The 27,601-nt window shown below is 44.2% G+C and overlaps 1 protein-coding gene across 1 annotated transcript in view; it reads right to left on the reverse strand.

The window, feature by feature from the left end:
* The window catches only part of Nedd9 (neural precursor cell expressed, developmentally down-regulated 9), a 176,675-nt gene extending 153,474 nt beyond the window's left edge, over positions 1 to 23,201 (reverse strand). Inside the window, exon 1 of the mRNA XM_040755884.1 lies at positions 23,003 to 23,201. The gene's annotated coding sequence lies outside the window, so the exon portion shown is untranslated. The remainder of the gene's footprint in view (positions 1 to 23,002) is intronic.
* Between the last annotated feature and the right edge of the window lie 4,400 nt (positions 23,202 to 27,601).

Raw genomic sequence — 27,601 nt, forward strand, 5'->3', positions numbered from 1 at the left:
CCTACTTGGTGTAAGGAAAGAACCAACTCCTGAAAATTGCCTTCTGACTTCTACTTCTACACCATGGTGCATGCACACACACAGTAAGTAAGATAAATGAATAAACAAACAAATAAATAAATAAATACAAGCTCAACCTACTGTGTGTTGGAATGGCTAGTCCCTGGCAAATCTAGAAGGCTGGTCAAACAAGACCAGGTCACTTTGCTTTTCTGAGACTAGTTTCATGATTAATAAATATGGAGTGTGTGGAGGGGGTAGTGGTAGAACCCTCTGTGTTTTTCAAGCAAGTTTTTGGAGATACAGACTTTCATGAAGGGGTACATGGACCACTGCAGAAAGGGGGTACAGGGAGCAACCTCTTCTTCTGTTGAAACCAGAGAAGGTTCTTTTGTGCAATTTTTAAAAATGGGATTTACCCATTTGAATTATAGAACACCTGCTCTTTGGGAGACCTCCCTCTAGAATTCCCTGATTTCTTTTCTTTGTTGAGGCAAGAGGCTCCTATAGATCAGTGTTCCTGCACCTGGTGGCTCCTATTGCCACCTGGAGAGCTATAAAACACAGTACTGGCGTCCACACCTATGAATTTTGACTCCACCTGAATTGGTTGGAACCAGAGATCTCTGATTTGCTTTTAAATATTGGCAGGTGACATACATATAAATTATTCACAAATGTCAGTTCATCGACTCTCATTAATGATAGATTGCTTTCCATGCATTTCAAAAATGACCAACACAAACCATTGTTCCAGACACCGTGTTCGGGACACCTTGAACTTTCCATGCATCCCGAGGGCTTGTGAAAAGTGGGGTTGCTGCTCCACCCACTCCCATTTCTGTTACAGTAGAGCCGGGCAAGGCCAGATATTTGAGACATTAAATGCAGAAGGCTGTCAGCTGCCGTTAGTAGCATCATTTTAGGTCTTAACTCAGTTGGGTATCTTGCACAGTCTCTTTAATATTTGTGACATTTATGACATTGCCTTCAGACCTCTCCCTAATATAGTACTTAGTAAATTTCTAATGAAGAATGGGGAAGGCTGAGGCAGTGGTTCAGTGGCAAAATATTTACTTAACACACAGACGCCCTGGCTTAACCTACCCCCTCATACACATATTATGCATGTAATAAATAAAAGAGCAGATAAATGTTTTATTGGAGTCAATAACTGCCTACTTCTTTTTCTTATGTTTTTCAAATTTCAATTGCTAAATAATGAATGGCCATGAATATTTGTAGAATACAATCTGATATTTTAATACATGTAGTATAATGATCAAACCAGCTGACCCAATCACCTCAGGCATTCATCTTTTTTTGCAGTCAGCTGCCTGAGGACTATGGAGCTTGTATCCTTTATCACAGGAGAACTGAGTCTGCTGGCTCTGAGGCCTACAGTCTCATAGGACCTTGGCTAAGGACATGGGTGGGAACAGCAGGATGTCCGGCTTTCAATTTGAGGGACTTTGTGCTGAGCACAGTGCGCCAACTGCGGCTGCATTCTATTTTGAGGGCCCTGGCCAATCCTGCCTGGCCTTCTCCACGATTCCATTTTGTTTATTACCTCCTAAGGTTGACTGTTCGTGGCTCTCCCACCAATTCCTTTATGGCTTTCTTTTTCTTGCTGTGTTTCAGTTTTCAAATCGATCATTATGCAAGCGTATTCAGGTTGTCATATGTCTTTATTCTTCCATGATCCTACTAAATGATCACTGCACCCCCTGCAGTGTGTACCAGACTCTCTGATCATCCCACATCCTTTCACTTGCTTTTGTTCTCAGTGTAGGGACAGCTGCAGGCAGCACAGTACTGTCTCTTTAACTGTTTCCATTAGGACAAGAACGGCTTCTTAAACTACAGAGACCTACTCATGGCCACATCCCAGACCTCAAGGCAGACACTCCCCAAATAAAGTCAGAAAGGATGAGAAACCACTGGCCATTATTAACCACTAAATAGGGAGAATGCCATCCAAGCTCTGGAGGAACGTTCAGAGGGCAGTGCTTAAGTGGCTTTGTAGCTTTTACATAACGGATTGAAATAAGAGACAGCATCCCCAAAATAAACACAAATAACAATAATAAAAATTTCAAAGAGGTTTTTTTCTCTTTCATTGTTTCCCCAACAGTAAATTTGTTGGTGCATAGTATGGCAGTCTCTAAGAAACAGGGGTCTTCTGGTTCCTCCCTGGAGAGGGGGTTTGGTTCTAACTGGAGCCTATGCTTTCTAAATTAGCTCTATAAAATCTGCCTAAGGGAAGGGAAGGGCAGAGTCTGTGGCCACGATAAAAAACCAGCCTTCTCTGCCTTTCCACCCAAACAGTTGCAATGGATTCCTCCTCCAGATGCAACATTCTGACAGGTAAGGAACAGCAACTTAGCTGCTGTATGACCAATGCACTTCCCACTAATGTTGTGAGCAGGCCAGGTGACTAGACTTTGTCAACTTTAGAGAGTTCTAGAATCTAGACTCTGGTGGGCTTTTGTTGTTTTTTTAAGACAGGAGTTTACTGTATACCTCAGGTTGGCCTTGAATTCATGACCCCTCTGCCTCAAACCCCTGAGTACTGGGTTTATAGGCAAGCATGTATCTACAATATGGCCAGTTACACTAGAACCTCTATGGTTCTATATTAACAATCTTCACATAGCAGGAAGTATCTCCAAATCCACCAACAGGAAAATGTTATGTTAGATATAAATTTGGTTTGGGAAGTTTCTCCTTGGAAGCCATTGAGAGAGACAGGTCATTCTCCAGGGCAAATGAGTAGTAGTCTAGTGGGGAATCCTGTGGGATTTCATGGGCATGGTAGAAAGGGTGCTTAGGGGGAGAGGGGAAGTGGTCTTCTTGTCACTCTTGATAACTGCCTGTTGAGCGGGAGAGATGACTCAGCAGGTGAAATCCCTTGCCAACAGCCTGATGAGCTGAGTTTGACCCCCTAGAACCCATGTAAAAGGACATGGTGGCTTATGCCTGCAGTTGCAACAATCCTACTTGAAAGCACAACTCCTTTTCTCCCCATAGTTAAAGGGAGGGCTAGTTTGCCCAGGACAAATTCACACAATAGAAATAACTACATATAAGTAAGTATAAAGTGACCCATAGGTTCTTCTCACTGTTCGCAAATTCATGTCTCATGTCCTTGCAAGATATCGTGTTCAATGATGATAACTGAAATAATTAAATCAGCCCCTAAATCACCGCTTCATCCATTGTTGTCAGGCAGAGTTGAAAAGCCTTCTCTTTTATATCATGTTCCATCCACTCCATTAGACATGGTCTTGGCCATGGGAGTGTTTTCTAGGTGGGGATGTTGGTTCACCCCTTTGTTCCTTGATACCTTGAGAGCTATTTCTTACCACCAAGGGACAAGCAGCCTTTCAGTGCAACATAGTTGACAGATGTGTAGTAATCACACAGAGCCATCCAGACAGCGGTAGAGTTCTGTAGGTTTCATTTATTAAAGTGGCACTGACTGGAGAGATGATGGCCTTTTCCAGCTCTGAATTCTAGGGTTTTATGACACTGCCAATGGAATAAGACTCAGTCCCTCTCAAGGGAAGATAGTAACACAGTCAAGGGAAATTTACAAAGAAACTCATTCAATTTGACATGAGGGCAGCCATCTTGTGTCATAACCACCACAATTATCCGAGAGATGTCAGAGCTGGTTTTTATGTTTCCTGTACTGTCTCTCAGGAAACTATAAATAAGCTAAATGATTAGAGTGGCATCAAAGTATTTCAGCTGGATCCTGGTTCTGGGATGTGTTTGACATTGATGTTTTCTCAAGATAGAGTAGGTACATTCAGGATTAGTGAAGTCACCTTTAGCCTAACCAACATACATATACCTTCTTCTGACTCAAATAGAGTTCTACTTGGTATTGCTGCATCCTAGGATCATAAGTTGATCAATAAATTGTATTCTGTGTAATACTAGATTTGTAAACTCTTCCCTTTGATCTTGTAGCACCTTTCTGCCAGTTCTCATTCTTAGGGACTAGACTGTTCTAGAACACCCCTTCAGGGAGAAGAGTTGTAACACATGGAAGGACATTATAACCATATTGGTGGTTGGAGTGTGTGTGTGTGTGTGTGTGTGTGTGTGTGTGTGTGAGAGAGAGAGAGAGAGAGAGAGAGAGAGAGAGAGTTTATACACATATAAGCTAAGCCTGGCATAATGGGTAGAAATTAGCCTGAGCAAGGCAGAGTCACAAATATCCAGGGAATATTTTGGAGGCACATTAAGAAAAATAAATCTTAATGAATGGCAGTACATTGACTTTAATGAACTGAACCCTTCAACTAACATGCTGGTGTTAGGAGGCAGGGCCTTTTTGAAATATTATAACATGAGTGTGGAATCCTCATGAATGGATTAGTGCCTTGATCACAAGACCAAATAGTGATCTCTCACCTGTTTTGTTTTGTTTTTAAGATGTGAGAATACAACAAGAAGGCAACACCTACTATCCAGGGAACAGAACCTCAACCATGGTGGTACCTCAAGAAATAAATTTGTGGCTCTCTGTCATAGTAATCTGAGCTGACACTAGCCTCATTTAATTTTGGTCTTTCATTTCTCTCTTTTTTTCCTGTTCCTGATGGCTTACTTCTACTTGACACATCTTAAATCATTCAGTAGTAGCGTCCATGGGCCCAGGTAGAAGCAACCAGTACTTTAACCAACATATTCCATGAGTTCAAACACACATGTTCTAATTATGATATTAGACTGTTCCATTCACATTATTTTGTGATAACTCCATTCTCTTGCTTACTTTTTGTCTTAGTTCTATTGCTCTGAAAGGAAACCATGATCAAGGCAACTCTTACAAATGAAAGCATTCATTATTTGGGGGATTGCTTACAGTTTCAGAGGATTAGTCCATGATCACCCCAGTGGGCATGGCACAGGATCAGTAGCTGAGCGCTTTACATCCTATGCATAGGCAGTAAGCAGCGAGACAGAGAGACACTGTGTCTGGAGTGGGCTTTGGAAAGCGAAAGGGAATGCAAAAGGGAAAGGGAAAGTTCACTTCCAGTATGCATCCTCCAGCAAGGCTACACCTCCCAATCCTTCCCAAACAATCCTACTTCCTTGGTGCCTAAGCGTTCAAATATATGAGCCATTCTCACTCAAACCATCACACTTTTCTTGCCAAAGGAAGTGATTTTATGTAGGTGTCAAGATTTGGGACTAGGTTGACTATAACCATCAAGGAAATAGACACCTACTCACCTGGGATGGTATCAACCACAAATCCCAAAGATGAATCACCTTGTTTAAAGTTGAATGCTTCTGGGTTTGCATGTTGATTAATCTGATCTATACTGAACACTCACTATGTCTAAATCTAGACTCTAAAGGAATGAAAATGATTAAAAGGTCTACAGAAATCTTTGCTTATTGGAAAAAAGTAGATGCATAGCAATTAACAATTCCAACAGTGAAGGAAATGATTCATGAAAAGTTGCTTTATCATACTTTGTGACCAGATAGCAATGACCCACTAATGAAGTAACTTTTAGGAAAGTTTTGACTTCTGAGGAATTCTTCTACCCCTTTCCCTCTTTATAGACCCTCTAGTCTTTTAATCAAAAGCTCTCTCTCAATTGGCTGCACTCATTTCAATGCAGGCATTCTGTGAATTAGTCAGGTTGACAGGCACCACAGTTGCCTAGTGTACATTTAAGCTAGCTGTTGGGTATTGTGATGGCCATTTTTGGTTGTCAACTTGACTACATCTGAAATTAATTGAAATCCAAGTGACTGGGTATACCTGTGAGGAATTTTTCTTGATTAAATTGTCTGAGGTGGGAAGGCCCACTTTTAACCCTGATCTTTTGAGGTGGGGAGATCCACCTTCAATCCAGGCCACATCTTCTCATGGCAGTCTACATAAAGGAAAGTCTCTCCCTTTGCCTGCTTGCCCTCCCTCTCACTGGCAAGTCCATTCCTTCACTGGCATTAGAGCCCATTTCTTTGGGATTCTGGAATATACTAAAGACAAGCTGAGACATCCAGCCTCGTGAACTGAACTACTGGATTCTTAGACTTCTATTGGTAGACAACCATTGTTGGACTAGTTGGAGCATAGCCTTTAAGCCATTCCAAAAAATGGAATTTATATATATTTAAATATGTATTTTATATATAATTTTAAATTTATATATATAAACATACTATATATGTGTATATGTGTTTATGTGTGTGTCTCTGTGTATGTGGAGGGAGGGAGATTTATTCTATCATTTCTGTTCCTCTAGAGAACTCTGACTAACACAGTTACTTCTGCTGCCCTCAAACCTAGAGAAACACGAGGCAGAAGCCATCTCTTAATAAATGAAATTGACTATGGCTTCCATGGAATTTGGGGGAGGGGTAAACAAGGGAAAGCCCTTTGCAATGAATTTTTAAGCCTAAAAAACTTTATAGCTGGATGATTTCTAATTTTCATAGATCTTACTAAAAGAAATTCTTGGGGCATCAGGGATACATATCTTGAAACACAAGGAACATCAGGAAAGTATGACTAATTGAGTAGGAGAGATGTTTCAGAATCCAGACCAAGCTTTCTTGGTTCATTAAAGTCGTAGCCCATAAACTTTCTTCTAGTTAGCTTCAGCTGTTGATTTAACATAGCCTAGAGTTATTATTTAAGGGAGTCTTAATTGGGAGATTCCCTGGATCAGACAGGCCGTGAACATGTCTGGGGGGGCATTTTCTTGCTGTTGATTGACATGGGTGATACCACTCCTGGGAAGGTGGTCCCGGGATGTATAAGCTGGCTAAGTCTGAGCTAGAGAGACAAGCCCACGAGCAATATCCCATCATGCTGTCTGCTTTTGTTCTTTCCCCTACTTCCCTCAATGATGGATTGTATCAGGTGAAGCTCCCCCCCACCCACCAAGTTGTTTTTGGTCATGATATTTACCAGAGCAATGAGAAATCCAATTAGAATGTAGTCTGAAAAGGGTTAACCAATGAGGACTCTGCACCATAATTTGCTATTGTTTGAAGCTATGCACTCAATATCATCACCCATACTTAAAGGCTCCTCCACTGGTACCCAGGGAGGAGAGAGCTCCCAACTCCATTCTGTAGTGGTTTGAAGAAGGAGGCCATTTTGTTCATGTTATAGTAGAGTGAACTGATGCGTGGATGGATGGTTTTTAGTCAGACAGATGGGAATTCAAATTCTAGTTAGCTAGTTTTTGCTCTGTAGTAATTCTAGGTCTCAATATTTCTGTCTCATTTACCAGTAATTACTTAAAAACTTTTAGAGTTTATCAAGTATAAGGCAGTGTTGTCAGGATACAAATTCATCATCTAATTTCCCAACAATCCAATAAGGCAGAGAAGCATGAATGTGGCAGGACTGAAACCACTGTTCTCCGGAAGCCCTGCTTGTAAGGCTGGCTCTTGGCTCACATCTGAGGCCTTATAGAAGACTCCCACTATTCCATACACACTTAGTTATATGTGAAAACATGTGCCTTGTGCCAAAACACTGCTTTTCTTCCAGGAGTCTGGAATTGTGATTAATACAGAGAGTGTCTAAATGACCAGCCCCAATCAATACTCTGGCACCAAGTCTATAATGAGCTTCCCAGATAGACAACATTCCACATCCCACATAAGTCATTGTTGGAAGAGTCATGTGCATCCTGTTTAACTCCATGGGGACAAGATTCCCGGTAGCTGATGCCAGGTCTCCTCCCTTTGTGGATCCTGGCTTGTGTCCTCTTGATGTAGCATCACTTAACTGTGAGTGTAACTGCATGCTGAACCCTGTGCCTCATTCAACCAGTCAGTGTACTTGAGGGTAACCTTGGGAATCTTCTTCCCATGGGATATGGCATTATCATTTAAAGTAACTATGGCATTATTATTTAAAGGCGAGAAAGGTAATTCATGAAGAGGTTAAGAAACTACAAAGGCCGCACGAGTCTTTGACATTGTATGGACCTGTTGGGGGAAGTCCTGTGCATTTGTCAATAAAGCACTGCTGGCCAATAGGGAATCAAGATAGGTGGGACAAGAGAAACACAGAGAGTCAAGATGTAATGCCATGGGGTAGGAAGCCCGCAACTATTCTCCAGTAAGAGAAATACTTAGATTAACAATTATGGGGTAATTACTTAAGTCAGAGCTAGCCAGTAAGAAACAAGCAAGGCCAACAGCTTCATAATTAATATAGCCTCCTGTGTTTTTATTTGGGACTGGTGCGGCTCTAGAACCAGGCTGGTGGGAAGGCTTCTCTCAAGGAAAAGTTTTCCCTTTACATGGACCCACACAGACTGGCTGCTTTTTAACCCCTATGCATACCCTAAAACTGTAGGATTGCTACCACCCTCATATGGTGGTTTTGAATCAGGGCAGGTGTGCTTGCCGGGAGCATGCAGAGCACTACACAGCCTATTATTATATCATTATGCACTCCCCCCACATCCCTTCCACATCCTTACGGAATATCACAGTCCCACTGACCAATAGAATGCTCCTAAGAAATGGAAATATCTTTGAGGGAAAGGAAAAGCTATAGTATGAAACTCATTCCACTCCCCGTTTGTTTGTTGTACAATAATATTTATTATGACAGATTCTTTCTAAGACAAAGTAAGTCCTGCATTTCCTCTCTCTTGGCTTCAATGGCCTCTCGCTTCCCAGCTTGGAGGGTCAACAGGCACAGTAGGTGACAATGAGGAAGTCAGCATGGCAAGCTGGGTGTTTAGAAGCATTAGCTTATTTATGGAAGCCCCTCTTTTATGGTGACCATATTTTCTATTACCCACCCTATGGTGATATATTGCTTGTACAAATAAAGCCTATCTGAGTGTCAGAGAATGGAGCTTGCCACTAGCTAGCCATAGAGGTCTGAAGATCTGTACAGACAGGAAGTGGGGTAGCTGAGAAGAAAGAGGATATAAGTAGGAAATTGCTCTCTTGTCTGCTGAGACACTAAGGAGGTAAGGTGTGCTGTGGCTTGCTCCTTCTCTCTGATCTCTCAGCATTTCCCTCTATATCTGACTCCTGCTTTTTATTATCTAGACCAATTAAGAACTCCATTTGCATACTTAAGAAAGTGCTAGCCAATAAGAAGCCAGAGTCATGGGCTGGAGAGATGGCTGAGAGGTTAAGAGAACTAGCTGTTGTTTTAGAGGACCTGAGTTCAATTCCCAGCAACCACATGGTGGCTCACAACCATCTATAGTGAGATCTGGTGCCCTCTTCTGGCCTGCAGGCATACATGCAAATAGAACACTGTATACATTATAAATGAATAAATCTTTTAAAAAAAGAAGCCGGAGCCATCAGCCAAAGAGTTTACAAATGATATAAGCCTCTGTGTTATATTATATTTGGGACTGAACAGCTGTGGGACTGGGTGGGACAGAAATTTCCATCTACACACCATCAACTGGGCACACTTTGTTAGTAACATTTGGTTTACTGAAATCATTATTTCTCAACTCTCCCTCCTACTTTCAAGCCTTCTGATGAATAAAGAGACAGCCTGTTTCCATGGAGGAAATCAAAGGATCTCAGCCTCCCACAGATCTATTCTTGCATTTCTTTTAAAGGAAAGCTATTCGTATTCAAGGCCTGTCTGTGATGAGCCACACCGAGGAGAGGATAATGATGATACTATAGTGAGGTGATCATGTGAGAGCCCAGGCTGCCAGAGTGGTAGACAGCAGGAATGCGGAAAGACAGGCGCCTTTACCCCTGTCTGCAATCCTTGAAGTTTTCTTTCTTAGAAAAGCAGTGCTTATTACACTCTAAAACACTCCTTTGCATGGAAAGGCCAAGGGCTTGGAGTTATAATGATTGACAGCCATGGGATCAAATCCATCCTTGCTAGTTCAGTTTGATAAAGTAAAATTGAAGAAACCTATGGATGTTCTGTACTTGAAAAGACACCGTTACTGTCATGAATGACAGAAAGGGAGGGGTAAAGGAGCAAGGGACACTTCATACATACGGGAGTTTTCCATTCAGGATAATTCTAGTAGCCAGTATGGAGGATAAAGCATGAGACATGGATATAAAAAAGGAAGACAACCCTGTCTTGAAATTCAAGGCATGTTAGTCTGAGGAAAACTGGTAGTCTTCACAGCAAAGATATAAATGGTGCCAAGACCCTGGCAAGGCATTGTATTGTCACTGGAAGAACTCTTCAAGCAAACCCTTTGCCAGAAGCCCTGGGTTCCAGTCACACCTGCATCATTTGATCAGCTGCCCAAATTTTTACTTACAACCTCCCACTGCAATCGCCTGAGCTTTGTTATCAGTAAAGAGAAGGATGAAACCAACAATTACTAGACCCACTGTAAAAATCCAATAAAATGATTAATATGCGGAGCAAACAAAAAATTAATATGCTAAGGTTGGCTGCTATTATTTTTTGTTTTGTTGTTTTGAGACAGGGTCTCACTCTAGTTTTGGGTGGTCTAGACCTTACTATGTAGCTCAGGTTAGATGTGAACTTGCAGAAGTTCTCCTGAATCAGACTTTCAAGTCCTAGGATTACAGATAAGAGCCATCATGTCACGCTAAATCAATGTTTTGGCTAAATTAACGATGTTTATTAGAGCATAGATTAAAGAGAACACTTAAACATAAAATAGTAATGCATTTTCACTCTACTGAACATTAAGAAAAAAGGATTGTCCCAAGAGCCAAACCTAATAAAGCTAAATTATAGGTGGAATGGGCATAGCAATAAATTCCATGAATAGTCAGTCAAAATATCAGCCTTTTCCCTATTGTGGCTGCCTTAATCCTTCCTCCTGGGACTGTCTGGTTAAGTTGCACACAGTGGTCTAAACAGGCCATGAGCATCAATTAAGATTTAGGTCAAGGCCTCTGTCGCAGCCAGTGATTTAGTTTCGGAGACTAAGGAAGACAAATGCTTCCCCATGGCTGGAGAAGAATAGCATTCCTTTCTATTGTAATCATGCTTCATCAAGGAAATGTTGGAAACCTAGGCAGGGCAGTGTGGGGTGCCTGTGAAAGTGATTATATGGTTGAACTTTTGAAATATACAGCCAGCACAAATATGTTTTAACAATTTTTACTGTTGGAAAGAATCTCAGAGAAAGGAATATTGACTGGTGTCCCAGTGCAGTCTTCTCCTCACTGAAGGAGCCCACCATGCTTGTCATATTCAGAGATTTCCCCCACCAACGATCATCACTGAAACCTTCTGATCTTTCCCCATAAATGCTAGACTGTAGTTCGATTTAGAGTACACTACAATTAGCAAGTCTCTGCTTCTGCTAGAAGGCTTGTCGTGGAAATTCTTATGATGGCTCCTATCTGATTTTTAACTCTTCCCAGGAGACCAAACTCTTAGCTCCATCTATGGCAATGTGATTTGAAGACTGAATGATACCCTATGAACCAACAAGTCACTGGAGTTCTGTAAATGGAGCTACTAGCCCTTTTGGCATCATCTGCCTAGCCCTCCTGTGTACAAACCCTGCTCAGCTGTGTGAACTTGGGATCCCCATCAGAATTCTCAGTAGTTCAAGAAGATCAGCTTTGGCTTTCCCAAGGGCTTTCCCCAATTGTGGTCAGAGGCAGTAGCTGCTGTCTCTCAAGGGCATATTCCCAAGTATTTCTGTGAGTGAAGCAGGAAAGTTGTTAGCCAAGGAGAAGCTGTGAGTGTAACGTTTCAGGGACACCCTGGCACTCGTCTCCTGTGGGCATTGGTCCTTAGTGGATGTTTGCACTTTGAGAGGGAGAGAGAGGGATGGAGGTGCATCAGAAACATAAACATAATTTCAAGAAGGGCAAAGCAATGAAGATCTGTTTGATTTATAAATAATCAGCATAACAAATCTAGCAACACTTTTTTATTCCATAATTCATTAGCACACAAGAGTTGTCAGTGTTGAGGAGCAATTAGAAGGCTCAGTGGGCAAAAGCACTTAGCCCCAAAGCCTGATGACCTGAGTTCTGTCCCCCAAATCAAACAGTGGAAGGAGAAAGCTGACCACCAAAAGTTGTTCTCTGACTTCCACACACACTTGGTGTCATGCATGCATGTGCTCATGAGAAAACAGACACACATGTAATAGATACATGTTTTTAAAAAGTACTGCCAGTGTTGAAAGTCTGCTACACCAAACAAAACCTGGGTACAAGTCAACACACACCAGAGCAAAGGAGCCTAGCAATTTTCCAACTTAAATCTATTTGAAAAGGTTCATGCTGGTGGTGGTCATGTCTGTGTTGGGCTCACCAGTGCTCAGCACACTGCAGAGACCCAGAACATGTTTGATGACCAATGGCTGGTGACCACAGGTCGGTCTGTATAAGAACAAAACTGCTTCAAGACCCCCTTTGTTCTCATCAGCTCTAGACATCACGTGACCGTGTTCTGCGGCTGAACTGAGTTGAGCTGAAATGTTGTAGATGCATTTCGGCTTTGCTTGTTTTCCCTTGGTCTCTGATGCAATTCTCTTTCTTGCTAAATCCTTGTAGCCCTCTCATATTCCAGGTTGGCCTGGAACTTACTATACAGCTGAGAATGACCTTGAATGTCTGATCCTACTGCATCCGCCTCCCGAGTGTTAGGATTGCAGGCATATATCGCCACACTTGGTTTATATGCTTCTGGGGAATTGACTATAGGGAGGGTCTTGAGCATGGTAAACAAGCTCTCTACAATCTATGCTGCACCCCCAGCCTCACTCCTACACAGAAAGAAGAATCAATCACCTTAAGGTCTCAGCCATAGTTGGAGGCGCTTTGTGTGCGATTGCATTTTAACTCATATTCAAAACTGCCCAGTGAGATAGGACTTGTCAAGTCCTTTGTAAATGGGAGACTGACTTGTTCCAGGGAACATGACAGGAGTGTAGAAGAGGTGGAATCTGAACCCTGGGCCACTGCTGGCTTCCTTAGTCACACCAAATCTAGCGCCCTTGTATCTGTCCATCTCCTGAGTCCCAGCCATTATGTCTCAACGTGCACTGTTGCTAATTGTTTCCTGAGGGGGTCTCCTTAGGCAAAGTGCACATTGTTGCTTCTATGTAGCTTAGAAAATGTTTTCACTTTCTGTTCTGTTTTGGCAATTATTGGTTACCAAATTAACAAGAGAAATAAACAATATAGATCTGAGACTTACTATAAAGTTTTAACAATTCTTCATCTGTGTGGTGAACAAGAATGGCCCCTTATAGTTTCATATATTCAAATCCTTGGTTCCCAGTTGGTGGACTGTTGGAGTAGGTGTGGCCTTGTTGGAGGAAGTGTGTCACTGGGGTTGGGCTTTGAGATTTCAAAGGTCTGTGCCAGGCCCGGTCTCTCTCTCTCTCTCTCTCTCTCTCTCTCTCTCTCTCTCTCTCTCTCTCTCTCTCTCTCTCTCTCTCTCTCTCTCTCTCTCTCTCTCTCTCTCTGTCTCTGTCTCTGTCTGTCTCTCTGTCTCTGTCTGTCTCTCTGTCTCTGTCTGTCTCTCTGTCTCTGTCTGTCTCTGTCTGTCTCTGTCTGTCTCTGTCTCTGTCTCTGTCTGTCTCTCTCTCTGTCTGTCTCTGTCTCTGTCTGTCTCTCTGTCTCTGTCTGTCTCTGTCTCTGTCTCTCTCTCTCTCTGTCTGTCTGTCTCTGTCTCTGTCTGTCTCTCTGTCTCTGTCTGTCTCTGTCTGTCTCTGTCTGTCTCTGTGTCTCTGTCTGTCTCTGTCTCTGTCTGTCTCTCTGTCTCTGTCTGTCTCTGTCTGTCTCTGTGTCTCTGTCTGTCTCTGTCTCTGTCTCTCTCTCTCTCTCTGTCTGTCTCTGTCTCTGTCTGTCTCTCTGTCTCTGTCTGTCTCTCTGTCTCTGTCTGTCTCTGTCTCTGTCTCTGTCTCTGTCTCTGCTCTCTCTCTCTCTCTCAGGATGTAGTTCTTGGCTATTCTCTAGCACCCTGCCTTCCTGACTACCACCATGATGAAAACAGACTAACCTCTGAAACTATAAGTCAGGCCCCAATTAAGTGCTTTCTTTTAGAAGAGTTGTCTTGGTCATGATGTCACTTAATAGAAACAGAGCAGTAACTAAGACAACACAAAAATTTAACAATTCTCCAATTCCTTCAATTACAGATTCTCCGATGCACTGAAGTGTATGTGCCAATATACACACACATCGATATATTACAGGATGCCTGAATTTGTTAATAATGAAAATAACAAACTCACTTGAAAGTTCTAGAAGATTGGCACTGTTGGTTGCATAAAGGAAGCCTGTGTAGTAATCCCATCCCATTTTTAAAGATTACAGGATCTACATTTTGTTAGACTTTTGTTGCAAAAATAGATGAAAAAGTCATTTTAAAAAATAAGCTTATGGGGCCAAATAGATGGCTCAGTGGATAAGGGTACTTGTTTTTATAGAGGACCCAGGTTTGGTTACCAGTACCCACAGAGCTCATATCCATCCATATCCACTTGTGGGGAATCCAGCCCCCTCTTCTGACCTCTATAGACACCAGGTACATAAAAGGTATACATACATACACACAGGCAAATCTCACATAGCCATAAAATAAATAAATCTTAAAAGAAACTAGTATGACACTGAATATTTTGCTGTTTGTTGATTTAATCTTGGTACTCATACCTTCTTAACCCTGCCCCCTATTGTTTTTAACAGTAGCATACTCCCAAATGTAATTTATTAGGACGCTACCTATAGGTACTCAGATCATGTGGGCCCCTGCATTTCACACACATAGTTCCTAAAAGAAAGCCTGCGTCAGGCTGAACTCTAGTGAGGAGTGCTAGGGCTAAGTTGCCCTTCAATGCTACTCAGAAAAAAAATATTAGAAAGAAAATATGACAAGGAGAGGCCCAACACCTCTCTCAGGAAATACTGTCAAGGATGCTAAGTGATACGTAGAAAAACTGTCTGTGAAACATAGCTCGGGAGATAGAATCCTCTGCTAAATCATCCTTGTAGGGAAGGCGGAAGGCCAGGGCCCGAGTGCTAGGCAGGTTTGGAGTACGAGGCCGCATGGAGCATTGCTAAAGGGTTCTGAAAGTCAAAGCAGCCAGCAATATTTTCTCTGTAAAAATTTCAGTCCAGAGATACTCTTTGCTCTGCTATGATGAAACTCTGTTTATCCATTGGGCTGTTATCCAAACATGGGAGCAAGGCCGAATTTACTTCTCCTGAAGAAGTCTTACTTTGCCTACCATGTGCACAACTGGATGGAGTGTTCTGCTCATTGCTCAGCCATTGCCTGACCTCCTGTCCTCTTGGGCAAGGTGCAGAAGGGGGTGACCCCAGATCTTACCTCTGCACTATGGATCCCTTCACTAAAGCTCACACACCTCTGCTCAAGTCAGTTTCTTCATGCTTTCTTCTCAGCACCTTGCTATAGCAAGGTCACTTTGGCCGGCTTCTTATGAGCACAGAGCCCTCTTCCCCATCTCAGAGATCTAGACTCCAACACTCACTTGACCATTCATTGATTCATTGATTTGTTCATTCATTCAAGCACTTCCTATGTGCTGATATGTGGAGAAAAAATAGAACCCTAAGGCCATGGAGATGACAGTCCAGAGACAAGAGAGTGCAGGCTCTTACTGTATCCTCTGCTGGGAAAGATGGGTTCCAAGAAGAGTGTCTGAGGGGTGACATGGGCATGGTGAGAGAGAGCTGCATGGCAATGTGGGATGTGGCTACAGAGCTGACTGAGGGAGGAATACAGCCTCACAGCTCTTTCCCAAGGCTCTTAAGTTAGGGTTGTTTTAACTTTTTATTGATTGTGGAATTCATATCATGTGTCTCGATCTCACTCATGTCACTGATCCCTTGCTTACACCCTCTACCCTTACAACTTTGCCCCCCCAAAACAAAATTTAAAGGTAAAACAAAACAAAAACTCCCCCAAAACAAAACAAGTAAAAAAAAAGTCTTGACATAGAAGCAGTAGTGTGGCCCAGTGAGTCACAGAGCTTACCCTTCAGTCCATACATCTTGTAAGCGTTCATTGCAGTGGCTCACTGGTCTGGTTCGAGGCCTATGGCTTCTTCTACACTATTACTACTGGGCCCTCACTGGGATTCCTCTTAGATATCTTCTTGTTGCCTTGTGTCATGGAGATCCTGTAGCTTTGGATCTGCAGGTTTAGCCCTTTCATAGATGAGGTGGGTGTTGGGGTGGGCTACATTATAGTCCTGATTCTGGGCTTGGGTAGCAGCTGGGCTGGTCAGCCTGCCAGCTCTCCCTCACCTTTGCCTCCTGGGCTAGTTCTCCAGCACTGCCACAACTAGCTCGCCCAATGTAGCAGACAGCAAGAAGCAGGCCCAGTCCTCCTGCTCTCACACCCTCAGGTCCAGCTCTCCCGCCCTTACACTAGGGTCGGTCAGCTCTACCATTTTGCCCCGATGAGTTGCAGGGCCCACTCTCCAGACTGCTGGACTTGGCAAGGGGCAAAGCCACCTCTTCCATTCTCATGCCCCCAAGGCTGGCTCTCTCACCTGTGGCAGATGGCAAGTGGTTGGGGGAGGTCATATTTCCCTTATCCTTGCCACCCCGTGACCAGCCACCCCAGGCTCCTGCCTCCCCAGCTAGAGTCACTCTCGACGCCAAGCTTCCCTCATCACAATGAACCACATCCTGTCTGGAACCGAGCTTTGTCACGTACTCGGTCATGGCAATCAGAAAAGTCACCAGTACCACCCGTGGTTAGGTGCTCTGTTGCTTAGACCTGTGACAAGGCTGCATCTAACAGGAGGAACATGTGGCAAAGAGGATCACAAACCTTCAAATTAGGAAACAAAAGAAATGCCTGGAGTCCCAATCTCCCTTCAAGGTCATGCCTCCAGTGACCTAAGTCCCTCCTGCTAGCCCTCACCCCATGCAGGTTCCACCGTCTCATAGCACAATGAATGCCTTTAACACATGGAACTTTGGGCTCAGTATCTAAACTGCAGCAGATGGGGGCCTTCTGCCTCTGACTGTCACATTTCTTAAGAAAGGTTGATGTTCTTTTTTTCTGTTTCCTAGCCCATGGCCATGTGTGTGATTTCACAGCGGGCCAACGCAGACACATTCATTGTAAGCAAAGAGATTCCCAGTTCTGAACCAGTGCCTTGATTTCTTATGCCTATTCTCTTTTAACACATGTATGCACACACACACACACACACACACACACACACACACACACACACACACGAGGCTAATGAAATAAATAGCCATGCAGAGAAAACCAATGCATACTGTCGAGTCATGCTATATTTTCCCAAAGCAGTCACCTCTCAAGTCCTTCTTTGAACAGGCTGGACATAAAAAAAATAGAGAAATTGTGAAGAATGTGAAATAAGTGTGCACAAATGACTCTGGCCATTTTATTTTTAGTGCAATTACATGTAATTGTTCGCTCTCTTGGTCTCTCACAACTGAGTTCTATGTTCCAGGACCACTGAAAGCTGTATAATGGATGCCATGTTGTGTGTAAGTGTTAGAGTGTGCTTTACATTATCATGCCCTTAGATCTGTTATCCTGATAGGTAACAAAGTCCTTAAAGTGAAAAATCTTCATTCCTTTCTTTGTTATATTCCAAAATGTTTAGAAAGGGAAAATGCAAATTTGATTGGCATGAACTGAACTCACAGTGCTTTCGGAGGTCTTAAATCTACCATGAAGACTTCAGTTCTTTTTACTTAGACCTTCTCCGCCACCTCCATATATGATCTGCTTGAGGATGGGGCTTGTCTGCCAGCTTCATGATGTAGTCCTAGGGCCTAGAACATCACTTGAATCTACTAGGCTCTCAGCAATTGTGAATATTGTGAATACCAAGTTTCTGAAAAGCAGGACAGAATCTGAGACAGTTAACTTTATGCATCAACTTGGTTAGGTTGATATACATAGGTATAACACATTGATAATTACTCTGAGGATTCTCACAAGACTTATATGGAACTCAGTTAATTGTGAATATGTTAGGATGGGTATCCACATTGTGGGGGGAGGGCAGGCCTAACTAGACAAAGGCCCTTGGCCAATGCAGCATCCTACTGGCTTGAGGCTTGACAGCTCCTACACTAGAGTAAACCCTGTCTCCCCACACCCCACACTTTGTATATATAATACGGTCCTCAATTTAGAAAGGCCCCAGTTAGGATTTTCCAACTTTCTGGTGGTGTAAAGGTGATACTCACTCAATAGAAACCACTCTTGGGGTTTTCAGTGCGGATACCCTGGCTATCTCCTTGAGTTGGGATCCTCTCCCACGACGCTGGGCAGCAGCAGTGAGCCACAGCTTCCGGTCAGCCCGTGACTGTGACTTGCTGAAGCTGCATCCATTGGTGTGACCCAAGGCTCCAGCTTGCCACTCTGCTTCCCAGGGCCACACAGGACCACCCCCAGTCTCACTTCCTCTACGTGTTTCCTCTCACTGCAAGGGAGGCTGTGGGTGGGGAATTCAGAGTCATGGGAAGGAGTCAAAAGGTTACTAGCGGGCCACAGGAATGCCATTGGATGATGGTGTGGCCGCAGCACAGCCCCTGGATGGAAGGAAAGACAAAGGCTACATTCATGGGAAACTCCCTAGTGAGAACCCTAGGAGCTCTGGCTCTCTCTAGCATCAAGCTAAGCAACCGGCACTTGCACCTGATCTGCTGGGGCCCAGGCTTCGGGAAGGGAGGTCCTTACATGGACCCTTCCCCAAGGGTTGATGGGCTTAGTGTGATGGGGAAGTAGATGGTAAAAGTGAAAGTTGTAATTTCCCCAAACCTGCACAGGTTGAGCTGGGCACAATCTTTTTCTTTCTCACATTCTGAGGTATGTTTATCTTTTCCTTCTTCCTTCTCCCATTTTAGAAGTCTCATCTCTCCTCTGATAACAACTTCCCCTGTTACTCAAGCTTTTAATTTATTCACTCTTAATGTCTACTTACAGTGCTTCATCCTCCCAGCCCAGCTCTTCCCTTGTCTCTCAAGCTTCTAATCCATCTTCTCCTAATGTCTGCTTAACTTGTTTCATTTCCTCCTCTCCCTCACCTCCTCCCTCCTGTCCTTGATAGGATCTCACTATGTAGCTCAGGCCACCAAGCTCTCAGTTTCTGCCTCAGCCTCCCTGGTGCAGGATGACAGGGGTGTGTGTTGCTATTTGGGCTCCTAAAGCTTGTCTCTAACTCAGGTTCAGCCTTATGTCTTTGCTGACAGTACAGTACTTTGTTCTGGAGAGAGGGAGAATTTAAGAGCCATTGTAACCTCTTAAGACTTAACATCCTAGCTCAGAGCCTGCATAGTTGCACATTGCTTAACACTGTAAATTTATAGAGACACCAGACTGTCATGAGTTCACACGATTGACTACTATACTGCTGTAAAATTAAGTTAACCATTCATCAATCGTCAATCAATCAATCCATCCATCCATCAAAATCTCTCTCTCTCTCTCTCTCTCTCTCTCTCTCTCTCTCTCTCTCTCTCTCTCTCTCTCTCTCTCTCTCTCTCTCATATGCTGGGGGTTAAAGGTAAAACTCTGGCCTCACATGAGCTGGCTAATGGTTCTACCACTGAGCTATCCCAGGCCATTATCGATACCTCTGCATCAACATGTCTAAGCCTGGAAAACAATATTGAGTCAAAGACTAAGTCACACAAGAATACATACAGTAAGTTTGCATTGGGGGCTGAGAGATGGCTGAGTGGTTAAGAGCACTGACTGTTCTTCCAGAGGACCCAGGTTCAATTCCTAGCACCCACATGGCAGCTCACAATTGTCTGTAACTACAGTTCCAGTAGATCTGACACCTTCACGCCAATGCACATAAAATAAATTATTCAAAAAAGATTGGATTTATTTTCAGTTATCAAACAGGCACTTTCTCTCTCTATACATAAACACACATATGAGTGTATAATATATACATATATCACATATGTGAGTGTGTAATCTGTCTCTTTATTTGTCTATCTACATAAAAAGATAAGAACATGTATATTTAGAGAGACAGAGAGAGAGAAACACCATGTGTCCATGTGCATTTTTAGATGAGGCCAAACAGACTTTGCCAGTACACACTAAAAATTATTGCTGGGGCTAAAATCAATGGACCACAGAAATGAAATACTAAAAAAAATCCATATGACTCAAATGGATTAAGACCCTAACTGCCATTTTACACCATGTGAAATGAGGGTATGCTCCACACCCCAGAAAATTTTGCTCTAATGCTTTGTGGAGGAGACAGAACGGCCAAGGAGGCAAAAGTTATTCGTAGCAAGATATGAACCCTTGGAGAGATATGTCACATCACAAGGAGCTTTTCCTGAGACAGTGCTTGTGCCCTCTCTCCAGGATGACATCAGAGGAATGAAGAATGTCACCCACCACCTCACTCCCACTGCAGCCCTTGAATGGATAGGAGAGATCTCAAAACCAAGCTATCTCAGGTCAAGGGCACATGGCCATTGGATAATAAGACTGAACCACACTGACACGCCAAATAACGTTAGTCAGTGATGGGCTGTGTATACAATGATGGCCCTGTCACATTCTGGTGGAGCTGAAAAGTCCTGTCCCCCAGTTAGAACACAGTTACTACGTCATCCTACACCATATCATCCATTCATGCACGGTGATACTGAGAAAACCGACTACCAATCAGATCTAAGCATGGCATACCCAACTTATATGATTCTTGATAATAAGTCACCTGCTGCTGGTTTCGACATTTACTGTAATGTACTATTTTATGGTTAGAGGGCTCATTCTTGCAACACAGTTTGACTGCAAAACATTCTGCCACGTGACCTGAGCAACAGCCTTCCTTGTTCCTTGCACCTCTTGATGCAATCTTTAGTGCTTGTTGTAATCTTGTGCTATTTTGTTTATCATGGCCACAGGAATGTGCCACATACATACAATACACAGCCTGCAGCAGTGCTTCCCAACCTCCTCATGCTGTGACCCCTTAATACAGTTCCTCATGCTGTGATGACCCCTAGCCATAAAATTATTTTCCTTGCTATTTCATAACAATAATTTTCCTACTGTTGATTGCAGGATATCTGATATGTTATGTGGCCCCTGTGAAAGTTTCATTCAGACCCCCCTTTGAATGGGTCACAACCCACAGGTTGAGAACCACTGGCCTGTAGGATCCTCAACGCCACCTGTACCCTCCCACACTCCAGGTTCATCCCGAGTCTCTGTTTTCCCTTTCACTACCCGCTCTTGGTTTGACAGTGGATCTCTCATCTCAACCCCTGAGTCCCTCTACCTTATCCAGTTTTCATCTCCATGCTCCTTATGGCAATGTACCGACTCCAAGACGTATGTTCTGGCCTTCCTCCCATTTGTGTGACTTTCAACGGGGTTCAGGACACCATACCTCAAAAACATGACTGTAGGAAGCCACCAAAATACAGCGTCTAAAATATGCCCCTAAGGCGTGTTGTCTACTTTGAGGGGTGATTTTGAGAACTCACAGACATGAAAGCTTTGACACTTGCTTGTTTATAAAAGAAACTATACCTGTTTTTAATAAAAAAGAAGAAAGAAAAGAAGAATCTCACTTATTAGTGTGTCTTGGTCCATGCACCAGGAAAATGGCTAAGTCAACAGAGACTCTGCTCCATTGAGAGATGCCTGTTAAGTCTGAGAAGGAACGTTACCCCCTCTCATTTCCACTGGGATTCCTGGGGACACCCATCAGCCATAGCAGGCTTTTCTCTTCACTGTCACATTATTGCTCTACCATCCGCTAATAACCCAGACCCCGAGATTCCTCCTGCAGTTCAGGATGGTACAAATGCCTCAATCACCTGCCTGCTTTGAGCCATCTAGTTTTATGTAACATATAATTAAATTTGCTTTCCTCTGATTAACACGCCATGTTGATTCACAGACTACCCAGGCTCGGAGCTTTGAAGTACAGAAGAAAGCAATTCTTGCTTCCCTGTATTAATTAATGTCTGCTTCTCTCCTTGAGTGTGAGTTTGTTCCCATTTTTACAGGTTTTGACTTAAACTATGACTGGCAATGGTCAGCACTCTCTAGATAGCTGTTAGGTAAATTGACTCACTGATGAGATATGGTGGGACTCTAATTCAAAACTGGTTGCATATTGTCCCTCTCTGCTCTAATTCCCATTCTTAGAATGAGAATGTCCTTGAAAACAACCAAGTTTGCAACAAAACTGAGACAAGGAGAAAAGGCATTTGGTTGGGCTGCAGTATTTTACCCAGTTCCAAGGGGGAAAACAAATTCTAGGGAAAAGAGAACACCGCAAAAGAAAGTTTGGAAGACCGGACCTTCCATTCTCCCTTATCATAGAAAAAAGTTAGTGTCCAATGTCTCCATAGTTTCACTATATATGACATTATTCCTTGTGTGTGACATTCATTTTAAAGGCATTCCAGGAAAAGGGAGGAGTTACTTGAAATCCTTTGCCTCACAACAAAGATAAAAGACAGAAAGACAGAGGGGGAGAAAGAAGCGTAGCAAAGGGACTGACTTAAGTAAATGAACACAGAGAAGAGTAAGGTTGGAGTCACCAGACTGGCCCAGTGCAGCTGGTATAACACAGGGCAGTTTGAAGCCCTCCTTAAAGGGAAAGTAGTAAGAACTTCTCCACAGAGTCTGGGCACACACTCAACTCAGTATCAATCACAGTTTCTTGTCCCCCAGAGGGACTGACAGTGACATAGCCACAAATGACTACAACCTACACTTAAAGGACTAAAATAATGTAAGAGCTTTATCTCCTCCAGGGTAAGTTCTGTGAAGACAGTAAGAAAGGAAGAGTCCCATACTTAACACGCCAGGAAGCACTGGAATAGGATTTAAAGAGTAGGAGTCCTCAGACTTTTACATGACCTAGAACCACCTGCCTCCTGTGCAGGCTGAACCCTCCCCACCACTGCTAAGGGGTGTTAACAGTGGAGGCATGCCCGGATGTCTGACACCAACACAGGAAGTAAGAATCTGAATGCATTCCAGCCCTACCCTCACCCCAAGCCACAGCAAGTGGCTGGCACTCACCCGAAGGCAGAACCACAGTGAATAGACCATCTTGTGACACTGGTCACTTTGCTCTCTCCTGGGTCGGCAGGCAGGGGTGGGAGCAAGTCCCTCTGTGTCCTTATGCTTAGCTCTCTGCAGCTGCCCTGATTACATCTAAGGGCAGCTGACAGCTCTTCTCTACTGAGCAACCCGTCGTAGGATGTGAGCGGCTTGTGCAGTGCCTGTGTGTGGGGTTTTCCTTCCGGTTGCTGAGAGGCGATGTTGTCTTAATTCATTTCCGCTCTGTACTGCTGCTACCTCCTCCTCCTCCTCCTCCTCCTCCTCCTCCTCCTCCTCCTCCTCCTCCTCCTCCTCCTCCTCCTCCGCACTGGAGATACTTTGTAATTTTGAGTAGGGTAACAAGATTAACTTTTATAGGATGCCTTTTTTGCGGTTTGAAACACAGGTGATCTTAATGTTGAAATTCTCTTGAAATGACCTTTCTGAGCTGCAGTGCAGCAAAATTCGGGCTATTAAAACAAACAAACAGCTGGATTTGGTATTTTTTTGCTTGTTTGCATGGACTGAATTTGTTCTGGAGGTTTTTACTGTTAATTGATGTGGAACATTCTTACACATAGTAAGTATTTATTGAGCTTTAGAAGTATAATAGGTGATGAGCCAGGGGCTATGTCCCCAGTGGATGTCCAACTTATGATGCAGTAAGAAGCAAAGATTTGAACCAGTAGAAGGGGGGTTGAAAGCCATCTGGTCCCAACCCTGCTTTCCTCTTCTGCATATTTTGAGTAGTAGATGAGTAGACCACCTGATCAGAGTTGTGTTCTGTGTTGCACACTTTTGGGGCCCTTGGGCCTTAACATGCTCACCTGAGCAGTGGGAGAAATCATGACCATGCTATAATAATTGAATGGGTTAGAATCTGGCATAAAATGAAAACTATGTGAGTGTTTGATAGTATTGTATCTCTCAATCTAGGTCTTTGCTCCATTCCCTTCTTGTTTCCTAAGCCTGAGAGTTGCCTCAGGGGTTACTTGAGACACAGCAGAATGAGAGAAAAGAGAGGGATTAATTGAACAAACACTCCTAAACATCTGCTGGTGCCCTGTGTTCTTACTCAGCTCCAGCCTGCTGTTGTGAGAATCTCCCCCACCTCCATGGTGGATTCCTGGAGAGGAGGCATTCTCCCTTTTCATGGGGTTCCAATGGCAGACTAAAGTTCACCCTAGGGAACCAACGAGTTTATCCAAGTTACTTAGGGAGCATGAATGATGCCCATTGATGATAGGCAGGAATGTGGAGGACCTAAAAACAGCCACACTGGAAGTCCTGTATCCAAGGACAGATGATGGCTTTCCCAGGGCTGTGGAAATAGAGTCCCCTCTCCCAGTCCTTCTCCACCTTTATGCATACTCTAGTCCCTTCTTGAGACCATTCAGGATGTGTGCAGTTAGTACAGAATTGCATGAACCTGGTTGGGAGAAGGGCTAGATACTCAAGTGGGTCCCATGACCTCCTGCCCTCCTTCTACGAGGGACCCTGAGGAGTTAACAAGCCCAGCTGTGGTGATCTTTTGTAAGCAGGCCTAGCTGAACTCCTGAAGATGGTCCCAGTTTGGTTCAGACGATGTCATGTACAACACCTACCTGTTCCTTGTCAAGACAAAGGAAAATCTGCATTGGGTCTCCACATTGTTAGTCCCAGCTTCTGTTTTCTTTTACGCTCTTATTACCGTGTGTGCGTGCGTCCGTGCGTGTGTGCGTGTGTGTGTGTGTGTGTGTGTGTGTGTGTGTGTGTGTGTGTGTGTGATGCTGTGGCTTAAATCCAAGCCTTAAGCATGCCAAACGTACAATCAATCTTCCACCATACTACACCCTCCCTCCAAATTTTGTTGTTTTAATTTCCTGTGCCATCCTACAGACCTGTGTCTGAGATGGCAAGAGTCTCACTAAGGAATATTCTACCCAGAAACAGACTCTTGAGGCAAACAGAGAGCTAGGACTCAGCTCAAGAGCGCAGGGCAGTCTGTGAACATGCCAATACCAAACGCCTCCATTTGGTCTCCCGCATGTGTCTGCCGATGAATCAGAGTGACTCCTGAGCTCTTCCTCCTCCTCCTACAAATCATTCTTGAGTGCCTGCTATGTATCCAGACCTTGTCTAGGCTCTGAGCAGATTATTCTGTTTGCAAGTTGTTATTTATAGCCCAGACTCTTCAAAATGAACTGGCAGGGACAGAGGAAAAGGCCTTTACATATTCTGTCTAAGTATCCCTGTTTGCATTTCTCATTATTAAAGGATTAGTTCTTCGCTGGGCCTTTAATCTTATTGTACAGTTTAAATGTATGAACTTTACAATGTAATTTACAGTTTTATAGTATAACAAATGCCATCAGATTCTCCTTGGGAATCAGTGGTACACTAGATATACTGGAAACGCATAGGCAGTTTGTTCATAAAATGCTGGCTTTCATAGCTTACCAACTGATTTTTCTTCATATCTAGATGCCCGATTCTCCCTCTGATGAGATGTGATGAGAGAGAGAGAGAGAGAGAGAGAGAGAGAGAGAGAGAGAGAGAGAGAGAGAGAGAGAGAGAGAATGTTCAGGTGTGCTTGTCCCTGAGTACCTATGTGGAGGCCAGAGGTAGAGGTTGAGTACATTCCCCCATCACTTTCCAACATATTTTGAGGCAGGGTCTCTCATTGAACCTGTTACTCAACAATTCAGCTAGACTGGCTGACCAAACAAGGTCATGGGATCCTTCTATCTCCTCTCTTTAGCACCATGGTTGTAGACATGCACTGTCACAACTGGCTTTTATGTAGGTGTTGGGGGAGATCGTGTGGGTATCATTCTACAGGACTAGTCCCTTCACCTGCTCCAGCAGGTCCTAGATGGGGTAGATGCTAGGGTGGGTCAACCCAAGGCCTGGCTGTGGGCCTGGATGGTAGTCAAGCTTGTCAGTCCAAGCCTCTGTGGCCACCCACTTCAGATGCGGTGGCCAAGTCAGCTCCCCTACACACATACCCTCAGGGTTGGCTCACCCTGGCCTGTGGTGAGGGATGGGGGCCATCTCTCCAGCATGCAGGATCCATGTCTCTTGCTGTAGTGTCTAGTGAGAGGCAAGGCCAGCTTTCCCAGGGCCAGAGAAGGGTGTGACCTTCAGCACCGCCACACCTGCGGCATCCTGAGATGACACGGGCCACAGATGTCCACACAGATCCCAGCTGTAGGTGGACCATGAACCCAGACATGATACCCTGCAGCAGCTCCCAGTTGACATCCTGGTTCTGGGTGGAGGGACTGGCCACTCAGATGGGAAGGTTGCAGTCCTAACCTTGGCCTCTATGAGGCATTTGGTGTCAATTCAGGACCTGAACTTAAGCACAGACCCCAGCCATAGAAGAACCATGAACCCTGACATGGTCCTCAACAGTGCCTGGTCTGGGTGTCACCACTGCCCCAGAGGCAGTATGGTCCTGAGACAACAACATAGCTAGCCCTCAATCTAGGGTGTCTGCACGGTCTTCCATGGTAACAGATGCATCAGATATCAGCACAGACCCTGGCTACAGTAGGGCCATGGACCTTGACATGGCCCTCAGCTGCAGCTCTGGCCCAGACATCACCATGATATTAAGTAGAAGTGCAGGCCACTCAGATCTGTATGTATCCTGGCCATTGGACACCAACCTGGACTCAGGCGGCTGATCTGGCCCTGAGCATCCTCACAGTGCTTGATAGCAAAAGGAACCTCATAAGTCAATCAGAACCCTAGCTGCTATAGGACCACAGACCCAGATATGGCCTCCAGCAGCAGCTTGGTCTTTGGCATGGTCAATAGCCTAGCTCCAAGGTAGCAGCCATGATAACTTGGATCAGAATGGCTCTGGTAGTAGTGAGGCCCCTGAACACCAACAAACCCCCAGCTTCATGTAGCCTTTCATGGCACCATGGGACATGGGCATCAACATAGACCTTGGCTGTGGTAGGGCCACGAACCCAGACATGGTCCTTGGCAGCAGCCCAGCTTGTCACCATAAGCCCAGGTGGCAGCAAAGACCTCTCCGATCGGTACTGCCCCAGTGATGGTGTGAATCACGGACTCAAACACCTATGGAGGAGGCAGCCCAGGCTACTGGAATCATCATAGCATTCGATGGTAACAGGAACCATGCACATCGACACGGACCCTGGCTACTGTAGGACCAGGGACCCCAATATGGCCCTTGGCAGCAGCCTGGCCCAGACATCATCATCATGGTCCCAGGTGGCGAGCTGACCTGCCCCTCCGTCTATTATTCACCAGTGTTACCGAGGACCCTGGTGGCAAGCAAACCTTCAATTTCTGCCACCTCACCATATTCGTTTTTTCCTTTCTGTGTCTTTCCACGGAGCATGAACCATTCCGATTCTCTGTCTCTTCCATTTCTCCATCACATATTTCCTTATTGAAATAAGGCTCATATGCCCTGCGCCAGGCAGGCCTCTGGCTGTCTTCCTGCCAGCCTGGACCTGGAGGACTTCTGGTGGCTATTTTCCCAACAGGCCAGCTAGCTCCCATCTGAGCAGTTAAGCATCAGGCGAGAATAGTTGTCTTCCTACCAGCCAGGGCCTG

The sequence above is a fragment of the Mesocricetus auratus genome, unplaced genomic scaffold, assembly GCF_017639785.1.
Source record: "Mesocricetus auratus isolate SY011 unplaced genomic scaffold, BCM_Maur_2.0 Super-Scaffold_100013, whole genome shotgun sequence".
NCBI classification, from domain to species: Eukaryota; Metazoa; Chordata; class Mammalia; order Rodentia; family Cricetidae; genus Mesocricetus; species Mesocricetus auratus.